The 14,210-nt window shown below is 39.5% G+C and overlaps 1 long non-coding RNA gene across 1 annotated transcript; it reads left to right on the plus strand.

The window, feature by feature from the left end:
* The first annotated feature begins 2,107 nt into the window (after positions 1-2,107).
* On the plus strand, positions 2,108-5,303 carry LOC121452794. Its single transcript, XR_005974921.1, has 3 exons — positions 2,108-2,146; positions 5,035-5,117; positions 5,277-5,303. It is a non-coding gene; the product is annotated as an uncharacterized LOC121452794 (long non-coding RNA).
* Positions 5,304-14,210: the final 8,907 nt, after the last annotated feature.

Below are 14,210 nucleotides of genomic sequence, written 5' to 3' on the forward strand. Positions count from 1 at the left end.
GCAGTCACTTTTATTTTTTTCTAGAATCTCTGACACAGAGGATTCTATCTCTAGGTTTATTGCAAAAGGAAGATTAGTCCAAGATGGGTAGCCATATATTTATTTTCCTATTTGTAAACAATGTCACTGACACCCACTTGTCCTCTCTTTTTGTACCCTGTCCCCTGTAATTTTCCTTTCTTTTTAGGAATTATTCATGTGTCTCTCTGAATACCTTGATTTTACCAGCTGGGTGAAGAGCGTTTCATAGTGAATAGTGGTTGCACTTCACTCAACATTATGGTAAGACTTGTCATGGTGTTCTATGAAGCTGTAGTTTGTGTTTTCACCTCCACTGTGTGAATAAAGCACAATCAATTCACATCCTCCAGTTGGGAGGGATTTGGGTTGTTTGTGATCTATTCATTTTTGATCATTCCTGCAAGCATCCCTTCCTGTAAGACATTCTCTTATTGAAGTTACAACTAAGAGTGTAGAGTATGCAGATTGTCATTATACTGATCTTTAAGAACCATTATAAAACTCTGCTACGTTCCAGGACAGGCTACAAAGCTGCTACACAGAGAAACTTGGTCTCGAAACCCAAAACAAACAAACAAACAAACAACAACAACAACAACAAAAACCTCTGCTATGAAGCTTTTTGATCTTGTGTTAATTTTACATTTATTAAGGAAAATGAAAAGCTGGTTAATCTTAACATTTGACATCTTCATAAGTCTGTTTTATTTGGTGACATTTGAACAGTTGGTACATTTATCTCTTCTCTCAGTGATTAAAAGCACTGCCTGTTCTTCCAAAGGTCCTAAGTTCAATTCCCAGCAACCACATGGTGATTCACAACCATCTGTAATGAGATCCGGTGCCCTCTTGAGGAAGAGTCAGTCGCCCTCATCAGCTTAGACCATGAAACCCAATATGGACAAGTTCAACAGTACTGCCATATACGGGCTGCCCATGCCTGCTTCAAAAAATTAAAAGATTGGGTCGAGCAGCATTTCCTTGTTATTTTTTAAATACTTTAATAACATTTAATTATTTTTATTAGTGTGTGTGTATGTGTAAGAGAGAGAGAGTAAGAAAGAGAGAGAGAGAGACCTTGCAGGTACGTACCTTCCATGCTCCACGTGCAGAAGACAGAGGACTATTTGGGAGTTGGTTCTCTCCTTCCAGCAAGTAGTCTCAGGTCATCTGACTTGGTGTAAGCCTCTTTATTTGCTGAGTCATCTACCCAACCCCTTGATTTAATCACATTAGTATGAAGTTTCCTTTATTATTGATAATATATGTCTCTTCAGTAATACTAATATAGCTTAAGTTTACTTTTATTTTGTCATTTTTAAAAGAGTTAGAATTTATTGAGCTTCTATATTTTGTTTTCGTTTTTCATTTCACTTTCTTAACTGACTCCAATCACCGCACTCATTGTTTCTAAGTTTTTACATTGGAAGTTTATTCCTTTCTTCCTTCCTTCCTTACTAGTTTTTCTTGTTTTGTAAAATGCCCGTAACTAGTGCTCACAAATTGAGATGTAATATTGTTACTTTTCCTTCGCCTCTAAGAATTATTAAATCAATCACCATGTATTTTTGACCTGAGATTGAATGGGGACTCTAATTTTCTTCCTTCTAGTTTTCTGGTGGTGGTGTAATCAGAGAACATGATCTCAATATTTCTCCCCTGAAATATTTTCTGATGGATATGTCTTAGTTAATACCATATGGTCTTGTCTTGCGTGTGACATGTTACATATGTTTGGAACTTCCCACACCTCCCTTTTTCTCTGTTCCGTCTTCAGTCGGAGTATGTTAGCCAGGAGAGGGCTGAAGAGAGAAGATGAGCTGTTTTGTTGGTGTCTAGGACTAGAGTACTGCACCTTGTAATCAGGAGTCTGGGGTGGATGAGATAAGCCCGTGGAAGGGCAGTCGCTGGCTGGCTGGCGTATGCCCAGACCTAGCTTGTACACAGATTGCTTCAACATTCTTTTTGTCAGGTTAGATCTGGTAAGAGCATGGTATATTAAAAGAATTCCCACGGACCTTACTCATCTCCATGGGTTAGAGTCTCTGACAGGAGAACCTGAAGGTTGTGGCTGACAGAGCTGAGGGGCATCTTGACTGTGCTTGTTCCTTTCTCCGTGCTTCAGGTAGGTCCATCCGTTTGATTTTCACGCTGTTCTTTCAGGCAACATTTATTATTGAGAAATGTGGCCTAGTGGTTTATACCTGAAGGTGGTTTTTATGTTTCCTTTTGGTGACTAATCTGTGAATAATCCTTCCTTTGTTTTCACCTGAGTCACTTTCCTTACATTTTTGCACATATGTCTTTATACTACAGACTTCATGACTTTCTCTTTAATGTGAAAATTATTTATTATTAGCAGAATAGCATACATTTGTGTTTATTTTAAATAAAGTTGGGTTCTCATTGACCCTGCTTTTACTAGCTTTCTACCTTTTGATAGTTAACTAAACATGCCTGTATTAAAAGGAGTCTTTTTTGGTGTATTATTGGAGTAGCAGTTTGCATAAATTAAGAATTATATATCCTTGAAGTGTTTGTAGAGACCCTGTGAAAGTTCCCAATCTTCGTTTGCTGTGAAATGTGATTTTGAACTATTGATTAATTCTAACCAGTAAGGAAAGTCACTCAATTTTTCTATTTATTCTGGCTCATATTAGTAATGATAGGTTTAAAAATTATTTTAAATTGGTTTTCTAATAAGTTTTGTAGCATTTGTAGCAATTATACTTTCAAATCTATACTTTGTTGCTAGTTATTATGTGCATTTTTTGTTTAAAACTTGCTGTGCTTTGTCTCCTTCTGCTTTGATTTACCCTGCCCAACACATGACTGATTTGCTGGCCTTCAGAAAGGGAGCTGCTGCTCTTGTGATTTCTCCTGACTATATTTATACTGTCTTTGTGTTTATCCTATCCCCTTTTTCCTTTGTTCTTTTCACTTTTCTTTGCTCTCTTCAAAATTATTTCTTGTTGCTAAAAATAATTATTAATTTAGCCATTTATGAATGGCTACATATCAGATAGAACAAATACTGTATCAAGTCAAAAGCTTTCTCTTCTTATCCCCATGTTGTGTGACTTTTCCTTGGGATGTTGGGCAACCACCTACTCACACCCAAGATACGGCTGATGACAGACCAAAGAAGTGCTTCCCTCAAGCCTGACTCAGTGTGTAGTAATAGGAGCAGCGGGGCTGTGTCCCCAGCACCCCGGCTGCCTGGCTAGCTTATGCCTGAAATAACAACACACAAACTGTATTCATTTAATCACTGTTTGGCCCATTTCTATCTAGCCTCTTCTAGGCTAATTCTCACATATTAATTTAGCCCATTTCTAACCATCTGTGTAGCGCACCTAGGTGCGCTTACTGGGAAGATTCTAGCCTATGTCCATCCTGGGTCAGAGCTTCATCGCATGCCTCTGCCTGGGAGCCGGGAGCATGGCGTCTCTCTGAGGCCTCTGCTCCCAAGAGGAGAGCTGTGGAATCTGAGCTCACTTCCTCTTCCTCCCAGCGTTCTGTTCTGTTTACTCCTCCTACCTATCGTCTAACCAATGAGGGCCAAGCAGTTTCTTTTTATTTAACCAATGACCTTCCTCCATCATCAGTGAGCCCCTGAATTTATTGGGGTGACTTATAGGATTGTTAAAATGTTATGCACAGGAGCTTGATGGTTCAAAAGCCGCTCTGTCCAGGAAAAGGACACTCCAGCCAGGCTGATGACTCATGGAAGCTCCATTCCTAGAAGTCTCTGCAGGACTGGGAGACGGGCCCCGCTTGAACACTGCTTCTTCTCAGCAACGTTTTACTGACTTGGGGAGGGCCTTTGTAAACCTTGCAACTTTCTGAGCTTTCTGAGTCTTGTAAATTTTGTTAGCTTCCTGAGTCTTGTGAGTTTTTTTTTTTTTACAGAAGGCAATGTTTCAACTTACAGGAAGTATCTACATAATACCCCATCTAAGCAGAGATCATACACAGTCATGCTCATGCATACATGCCATTTTTACCCTTCTCTTATTAGTTAGTATTAGTGCACATTATGTTTCACAAATTTACCTTTAGTTATAAGTTAGTGATCTTTAAGTTTTTTTTTATTTTTTTATTTTCTTAGATCTTTAAGTTTTTAAATAAACTGCTTAGAACTTCATTGTACTTTTGACAATAAATCTTTTGTTTTTGGATTATGATTAGCACTATTTACAAACCTTTGTAGAAACTATAATAGTGTATGACATTTGACTCTTCTGCACTTACACATTGGGTTAAGAAAGGCATTTGTTAGTAAATTGTATATGCTGTACTTATTTTATAGGTACATCTGTACATCTGAAACAGTGTTTTCCTACGAAATTGCAATTTTATGATCATGTAGGAAAACTCATAGTACTTTCCACATATAATCTGATTTTATAATTCTTATTCAATATTTCCTCAGGCCTATATTTTTAATATTTGAAGTTTAAGTTTTCTGAAGTTCGTTTTTGTTTTGCCAGCTTTGTTTTTTTAATCTAGATTATCTTTCCCCTTTCGTATTTCATTATAATGAGTATTTTGCGTTTGTCCGCCGCGCCGCCTCTGTGCGTCTCTATAATGAGTATTTTGAAATGCTATACAGTCTGTTAGCAAAATTTCCTTGTGTTCTGAGTTTCTTCTATTGCTTTCTTTCATTGATTCAGGCACAACATTTTTGACAAAATTGTATATAGATGTTACTTGTTTTTTGTATTTTTATGTCAACTATCAGTGTCAACTAATTTCTTCAGTTACCTGAGACAAATAAGTAGGTCTCTCTGTTGTAAAGTTGAGTTTTCTCTTTGAAAACTTACGGATAATCTCTGCACAGATATTTATAATTACATAAATATTCTTTTTCAACTAAGTTTTACCCAGTGGGCTGTGATGTTCATGATGACTTTTTTTTTTACCTGAATCAGTGATTGCATTGATATAAAAAGTTATGCATTTTCTAATCCTTTCACTCTTTTGCTTATTTGTTTTCTCTCTGTTGCCCAGGACAACCTTGCTATATAACATCAGCTAGTCTTGAACTGGGTGAAGTTCTTCTATATCAGCCCCTAGAGTCCCTGGTTGATATGGTAAGCCACCACACATGGTTTCTCTAGTTCAGTTTAAGTGTATAAACTGTGGTCCTTTGGAAAACTTTCCTTCTCTCCTTACTCTCTCCCCTAAGTAAATTTTAGCCATCATTAAAAATATGTAACGTGTAAGAATTTATTTCAGTCCCTGTCTTATAGATGCTCCGCTCATGATGTCTGGCAGATAGATCCAGCTTCAAGAGGACATCTCTATGGCCACATTCATGGGTGACTGAGGATGTACATAACTGTGGAATTAATGTTTCTCTCAGTATGGATAAGGTCGAGTACGTTTTGTATAGAGTTGTTGGCTGTTTGCTTATTGCCTTGTGTCTCAGTTTTAACTGTCAACTTGACACAGTCTAGAGTCATCTGAGAAGGCAAACTCAAACTCAGTTGAGGAATTGCCTAGTTTACGTCTGAATATGGCATGCCAATGAGGGATGTCTGGATTCTTAATTGATAGAGTATGCCCAACCCGGTGTGGGCAGCATCACTCCCTGAATGGGTGGTCCTGGACTATATAAGAAAGCCATCTATCTAAGCATGAAGCTTTACGCAAACCAGCAAGCAGCAATCCCCCGTGGTTTCTGCTTCTAGCTCCTGCCTCGACTTCCTTCAGTGGTGAACTATTTCTAGTCAGCTGAACTAAGATGTTTCCTCCTCTAAACTACTTTTGACCGTGGTATTTGTCACAGCAGCAGAATGGAATGAGAACACATTGTGTGACAATGTTAAATTCAGAGATTAGAGGATTTTTGACTGTGTGGCTAAGTGTATCGCTCCTGTATTATTTCTGCCTTGTGTTTTTGCTATGTGGATTTGGAATAAAACATGGTAAAATTTTTCTGAGAGTGTTTTAGATAAATCTTCTGCACTCTATATTCTAGTGGGACGCCACCCTGTTTTATAAAAGAATGTTTTCTAATTCATTTTTAAATTGGTCTACCATGATTTTATGCCTATTGTATGGCATATACATTGATTCAATTTTATTTTTACAGCAAAGCTCATCCATGTTTCTCCACATCATCACATTTCCATGCTTTAGTTTTATTTTTTGTCTAATCAAATGGCTAGTCAGTGCATACATATACTACTTTAAGGGAAGTATTGACTGTGGATTTGTCTGCTAATATTAAAGGGATTGCCTTTAATACTCCCAAATAAAGAGACGACACCGAGGAATGCATCCCTTTGTAAATCTAGCCTGTCATTCTTTCCAGGTGAAAGTCTTAGAAATAGTCACACCACAGTCTAGTAAGAACTGGCAGCAATCCTTTGTGAGTTGGGCATCATTGTGACCAGCGCGTGAGTGAACCCGGGTTCCTTTCCTTTGAGGATGCCTTTGAGACAACCTCAGTAGGGATCACCCTGAGCAGGGTCCTCTAGGAAAGGACGATAAGATGAGGAATCACCTGTGAAAGACGTGCTAAGGAAATGCACTGCTCTCTGGGGGACCAGCCTCCTGCAGCACAGGGCTTTGGTAGGAATCCACGGAAGTCGGCATAAGCTAAGATTTTTCTATCTGAGGGGGGTTAAGGAACAGACACACACACCCTTGATGCTTTCCCTTTAAATTCGCCAACCTCTTCTGATGGACTGACAGGGCCGGACTTGATTGGCTTGGCTTCCACCAGAAGAGCCAAGCATATTTACAGATTGTTGCTTAAAGTGTTTCCTCATACCAAGGTCCCCAGCCTTAATTTCCATGTCTTACTGAAGGGCAGCAACACATGCTTCCCTGACTCTAGTCCTTCATTACGCATTGTGTTCAACACACAATAATACAGGATTTTCTGAGATGTCTTGTGACCAAAGCCACGGTACAGCCGTGAGGTCCCTCAGTAAGAGAATCACTGTTTTCCCAAGGATTCTCCAAGGTCAAGGTCCTGCTAAATTCTCTGCTCATTCTAATCTCTATCCTAAACAGTGATTTTGCTAAGTTCCTGCAGAGTATAAGTAACATGGTCTTCATTGCCCTTGCATGATTGAAAACAAAGTCGCCCCCACATCCCTTATACACACATAGGTCTAAGTAACTTATTGCGAGTTAACAGGACAGGAGCAGACTAAAAGCGCCTTTTCAAAGCCACTCTCTTCCCAGCAGACTGCACACCATGGCTGCTAAGAAAGAATCAAACATTCTGCTGTCTATCTAGACTGCTAATCTTACAAGGAATCCCAAGCCTAAACTCTTTGTACAGGAAAGACAATCCGCTGGCTCTACTTTAGATCATTAGGATGTGTACCCATTTATTGCTAGTTTCTTATTTTAGGAGAATGAGGGCGGATATTCCTCCACTGGTACAAGGGGTTAATATCTTTTGAGCATTAAGAGAATTAAGGCCAGTCTGGCTCCTAATTCAATTGTTCAATTGTTCTCCTTAATCACTAACCTGGACTGTGATCTAAGTTAGAATTTAGGCATAAGGCATAGGCCTTCACTGTGAAATGTATCATTGTATATGTTTTTATTCATCAAAGCTCTGGGTAAGCTAACATTATTATCAATTAGATGATACAGCTTAGGGAGAAACTCATAATAATCCATAGGTAAAAGTGCCCCAGTAGGACAGGGTGTGTCCATGAGATAAACACATTTATTACCTTACAAGCAGTGGGGAATCTCCCCACACCCACTTCAACTATGCCAGATCTTAGAGAAGGATAGCAACAGCAATTGTGTGAAGGCCACAGCAGAAGCAAGAGGCTTTCTGGGGTCTGGTCTTGCCGGCCTTGCCTACCAGAGAATTATCTAATAAGGGGTTGCCTCCTGGTGGACCGACATCCTGAACCTCAATTGGCCACCACATGCTGTTCCTCTGACATGGCCATCGGTAGAAATACTTCCAGGACCACCAGTCAGGAGGGGCATGAGTGAGGATGGAGTGGGTGGGAACAGACAAGAACAAATGTCTAACTTCAGCAGTGTGATCCTCCAAGATGAACTCATAAGGTAAAGTATGCCTTAAGTTTTAGCTTCATTCGAGAGTGTTAGACTTTTACAGTCTCAGATCAGGAGCTCAGTGGCTAGTGTTCTTCTAGGGCTGTCTGCTCTGAGCTATTTTAAAGTTCTACTGCTTTTTTTTTTTTTTTTTTTTTTTTGGTTTTTCGAGACAGGGTTTCTCTGTGGTTTTGGAGCCTGTCCTGGAACTAGCTCTTGTAGACCAGGCTGGTCTCGAACTCACAGAGATCCGCCTGCCTCTGCCTCCCAAGTGCTGGGATGGAATAGTGGCCCCAATAGTCCAAGTTCATCCTCAGAGAAGATCTAAAATACATATACCAGTGCAAAGCAGACCATAAATTAGAGAATAAGAGGAAAATGGTGGGCGGTGGGAGAACAGATGTGGTCAAACAAGAACTTTATTAGACTCCATGATTGTTTGTCTCTTTGGTTTAAAGGGTTTGAGGGAAACGTAAGGAACGCTGCAGCAGTAATTATGAATCCACGTTCCTTGTAATTTGGTCGTGTTTGTTTCCAGACCTCTTGAGTCTGTGTTCCTCGATGCATAAAGATTTTGTTACCTGACCAATGGCTTTTTTCCTCCCTGACAATTTTTTGACAAAGTTATCTTGTTTAATTTCATGTATTTTTTTAAAACTGGACCCTTGATGGATGTTGTTTTTTAAGAAGACCTATGTAGATTATGCCTTATAATGGGTAAATTTAACCCACTGAATTATGCTAGCATATGATTTATATGTTTGTATACTTATTTTAACCATTTCAAAACTTGCTTTGCCTTTTTCCTAACCTCTTTTATTAACTTTGCTGATTATAATTTAGATTTATTGAGGTTTTTAGTATATTTTTTTTATGGCTTGGGAGTCATTAATTTCTTTGTTTGGTTGTTTCTTTTTCTTCTTTCCTCCTTCCTTTTCCTCTTCTCCCTCTTACTTTCCTTCCTCCTTTTCCCCTTTTTCTCTCTTTCCTTCCCATCTCCTCCCCTCTTTTCCTCTCTCCATTCTTTCTTTTTCTTTCATATACTTTCTCTCCCTCTTTCCCCTTTCTCTCATTCTTTTGTCTTTCCTCATTCTTCTCCCCTTTCTTCCCTTCTTCCTCCTTCTACTTCTTTCTCCTTCCTTCATCCTCATCTTCTATCCCTCTGTCCTCTCTTGCATTTTTCCATTTGGTGATTTTTCTTCCACTGTTAACACATATAAATAACTACCCTATCTAAGGAAATAATGTCTCACCTCTCTTTTCCCCCAAATAAAAGGGCCTTAGAAATCACTTTGATCACCTTTTCGTTTTGCATTATTTTTGTCTTACTTTCCAAAATACCACTTTTGGGTTATTTGTTATCAATCAGTAAGGACATGGTATTCTAAAGGATTAAGAAATGAACAGATGTCCTTGCTTTTTATCACCCCCCCCCCCGGAAGTGCTCTTTCTTCTTGCTCAGGGAAAGCAGTTTTTCTTCCTACTGTGATTTTTTTTCCTCTGTTGTTTGTCTCCAAATCTCTAAATAATATCCTGCCGTAGTTATAGTTTTCATTTCTGTATGTTACACATCAACCTTTTAGCACAATCAATCATGACTTAGCTCTTTAACTTCCCCCACCCTGCCCCAGAGCCCCACCTTTTCCTTTCTCATTATCTTAGTGTTGCTTATAGTATTGGAATGAATGATTACAAGGTATGCTCAGTGATTTCTACTCCACAGCACACTAAACATTTCAGGACTGTGAATTCAGTTCCAAAACAGGGAATAGCCAATCTAATGAAGCTCAGAAAAAATTGACAAATATTAATTTATTATAACTGCTAAGGTGTCTAAGTTAGCAAATTAAGTATGTTAAATAATGGAATTTCAGACAGAGTGGATGATCAAATCAGGACATACCTTCCTTTTAGGACTACTGAGCAATGAACAGAGAAGGACAGGCATTAGAAGACAGGAAGTTAAGCCTGATGAGTTCATGTGTGTGTTCATGTGTGAGTTCATGTGTGTGTTCTTCAGCTAGAGGCAAGTAACCATTTTCACGTCGGAGTCCACTCCACTCTTTCACAATGGGCCAGCTGTTGAGACGTGAAACCAGCTTTAGGAAACCATTAGTGAATGTCTATGGGTGTATGTTGATAAAACCCCTCCTGCAAGCCATTGCAGTGGCTTTGCCTTGTTTCATCCTGACTGCAGTCAAGATGCCGCTGGACAGACAGCTGAGAACTGTACAGAAGCTAAGAATGAGTTTTACCTTTTTAAAAGGTTGTGACACACGTGCACACACACTTCCATACATGAGTGGAGAACAATATACAGAGACGAAGAGCAGACATGAAGCCTAAAATAGTTGTTTCTTGGCTATACACCGGGGAAAAACAGTCAGTTTCTGCGCGAAAGTGAGATGCACAATAATTAGTTGAGCTTTTTTCTCTGGTCATCACACTCAGAGTTGATTCTTTGAAGGATCAAGAATGATTTTGTAGCCGGGCGGTGGTGGCACACGCCTTTAATCCCAGCACTTGGGAGGCAGAGGCAGGCGGATCTCTGTGAGTTCGAGGCCAGCCTGGTCTACAAGAGCTAGTGCCAGGACACGCTCCAAAGCTACAGAGAAACCCTGTCTCGAAAAACTAAAAAAAAAAAAAAAAAAAAAGAATGATTTTGTTTCAAACATAAAAAATCAAATCATGTCTCATCTATTTTATCTTGAAGACTCCCCAAACTTTCACCAAATATACAATCTATTTTTTATGGAAGTCATTTTTATGGAACTTGAAATTGCAAATGATTTCCAGAACTGAGAACCACACCTGGCTAATGGATATCACATGGTCCAATCTGCTCCTAGAAGCTCTAATGAGGGGCCTCAAATTCATCCCCACCGCCCATGTGTGACTGATATTTGCACGGGGTACCAGTCAGCATTCCTAGTAAGAAACCCCAGTAGTTGATAGGCTTAATGGAAGATCTTCAGGGTGCAGAACCAACCAATCTGGCTTCTCAACCGTGAGGACATAGTGCTGTGATACTGGGACTCTTAAATATCTCCATGGGGATCTTTTCAAGATGGCTAGAGATATGTCGGCCAGTTGTTTTACGTCCTTGTCGTTATAACTGTCAACAAATAAGAAAGGGTAATTCTGCCGGGCGGTGGTGGCACACGCCTTTAATCCCAGCACTTGGGAGGCAGAGGCAGGCGGATCTCTGTGAGTTCGAGACCAGCCTGGTCTACAAGAGCTAGTTCCAGGACAGGCTCCAAAGACACAGAGAAACCCTGTCTCGAAAAACCAAAAAAAAAAAAAGAAAGGGTAATTCTAATTCTATTAGAAATCTGTTAGCTCAGATCACATTCCAATGCATTGCAACTTGAAAAATAATTATGTGGTTGGCCCCACCTAAATCATAAACTATATTTATGCACATGGAGCTAACATCTTTAGCACAACATGTTAGCTACCACAACACATGAGATGATTTTAGGGAACTGGGACCATCCTTGAGCATAGAAAACATTAAGTAAGTGTTCATGAACAATCTCTAAAATGCTCAAAATAACACCAAAAGCAGGAGGAAGGCAATAAGCTTATTTACTTTGAATTTATTTTTATAACATACATACCTGAACATCAACCAAATTCTTAGATTATAAGGTTAACACTGGTGATTATAAAGTCTTGTTAACCTTAGAGGTAGTTCAACACTTTGAAACCTGTATTTTTTGAAAATTTGTGGGTGGTTCAAAGAGATATAGTAAGGCTTTTATTAGCTGTGTGCAGTACTAAAAAAGTTTCCGACTTAGTTCCCTACAGGGGAGTCCCACTTCTTGGCTATTAGTATAATTTCAGAATTTTTCCCCATAAATGCCTATTAAAATTGTTAAGGAGGAGAATGTTATTTAAAACTGGAAGAACACTTTTTCTCCTTTAGAATATTTCCAGCATCCTGCCTGAATAGCACCCTAGTCTTACTAGTCCACCCATTTATAATCTAGTCATCAAATATGAAGCCTTGGCAAGGAGAGGACACAGTTGCCTGGGGCTTAGTGTTTTATTTTAAACTCTTACTTCTTCAGAATTAACGTCTCCTTTTGAGGAGACCACAACTTCCCCTCCCTGCTTCTGTTCATTCATCAGGAGGATTATGTGAGTGGTAATTCAGGCCAAAAGCAAGAGAAATAGAACAGAGGGCAGGAGAGCCTTTGTTTTCCTTTCTGAGGAATTTGGACAAGATTTAATGAGGACCATTTTCCATTTATTATTTTTTGAAATAAATAACAGCTGATGAAAAGTATTAATTTTGGCTTTATAAGAACGCGGATTGGTATATCCAAAGCAAATTATACAGACTTTGAGTAGGTCATGTAAAAGGGCCATGGTGTGGCCTCAGTTATTGGTGCGATGAGGCAATCATGTCATAGACATTTTCTTTGATTTTCCAGGATTCCTTTCCAATGGTTGCTACCTGCTTCTGTCACCCCCACAACCCCCAATCTCACCCGTCCCTGCAAGTCCCTCCTGCCAGGTTATTTCCTGCCTCTGTCATCTCTCCATCCCTCTCTTCCCTCCCCTCTCTCCCCTCAGCTCAACCTTCCTTCCAGAGAGTTTTTGTTTGTTGTTTCTGTTCTGAGATTCTAAAGCATATTTGATCATGGGTCTGAACGTAGCTTCAGGATAATGATGGCATCGGATTCTTCTCATTAAATTCAAACCGCAGCGAACCAGAGCCAAAGCTGATATAGTTGAGATTCCTTTTCTCTTGGTATTTATTTGGCTTTTATAAGACACTTGGGTAGAAGGAGAAAGTTCCAAGTTTAAATGTTTACTTTTGATCTTTTCAATGTAAACATTTTAACTCTAGTTTGCAATCTCAATGCACTTTTATCTGTTTAAATTTCTTTTTAGCTGACAGACAAAAATAAAAGCTGTGTATATTATAATAGGGTGTTAGGTTTCAGTACATGTGCACATTGTAGAACACTAAATCAGATTAAATACTTCCATCTCCTCAAAATTTCAGTATTTCCTAATGTAAAAAAAATCTTTTTAGTTTTATGAAATGGACACTGTACTTCTATTAATAGTCACCGAGAACTTAGGACTTCGAGCTAGCTAAAACTTAGCACTTGTTGATTTGAATACACTTCACATTTTAATCATAATGGCTTACAGATCCAAAAAGAGGCCCTTTAATCCCCTTCCTTTCTCCAACTATTATGCTGTGAATTCCTTCTCAAGCGTTTGCTCTAGGTGTGCCTTCCTGCAATTGTAAGTATTGCCTAAGATTCACAGTAGAGTCTTTTCTAATTTGACGGAGCCACATGCAAATGAAGGAGTCCTCTACTTAGTTCAGGCAATCGCGCTGTGCTGACGAGAATCCCAAAGAGACGATTTTCTCCAGTCACCGGTGGTTCAGCTTCTCGAACTCAGATGGCGATCTTAAACACCAGCGCATTAGAGGTCTTAAGAAATAATTGCGTCTCTTCATGTGGAGCTGTGCGTGGCCACGGCTCTGGTGTGCAGAAACTTTCTAGCTTTGTAAATATTAGATTTGACAGTGTTGCTAGGAAACACACCCGGGGAAGTAAGTAGAATACAAATTATAAAGTCTAAACTTTGCTGCTGCAAACGAAGCAGCCCTAAGGCACTTTTCTATTGTCAAAACAGTTGTGCGTACAACGTTTTTATGCACGCGTTAAAAGTTAAGAAGCAACTCCTTAAAATGAAGTAATCGTTTCCTGTTTCATTTTCCATATTCTCTTCTCTGTGCGAGCTGAGTTGCTTAAAGCCACCGCTAGGACAAAGTCTGTTCTCAGTTTACTTCTTTTGGATTGGTTAAGCCCCTCTTTAAGAGTATGCTTAGTTCAGGGAAATGCTTTAGGTCAGTTGAGCAACACACCCGCTACTGTTAAAAAAAAAAAAAAAGCTGAGTAATGTTGGCGCTTTCTCAAGCTGGAGCTTTCTCATGTGGCTGATGCAAACCTGGAGAATTTGCATCATCATTGTAGCCCAGTAAGTTGGTGTGACAGGCGGTAGCATAAATACAAGCCCACGAGGAAGCTGAGCTGGTGTGTAATGATAGGGCAGCCGCCGCGGCTGCAGCAAACTGACGCTCCTGGAGCCCGTGCCACACACAGGTGCTCCGGAGG

Source organism: Microtus oregoni, unplaced genomic scaffold, assembly GCF_018167655.1.
Source record: "Microtus oregoni isolate MIOR12 unplaced genomic scaffold, Mior012 000010F_ref0000083, whole genome shotgun sequence".
Lineage (NCBI taxonomy): Eukaryota > Metazoa > Chordata > Mammalia > Rodentia > Cricetidae > Microtus > Microtus oregoni.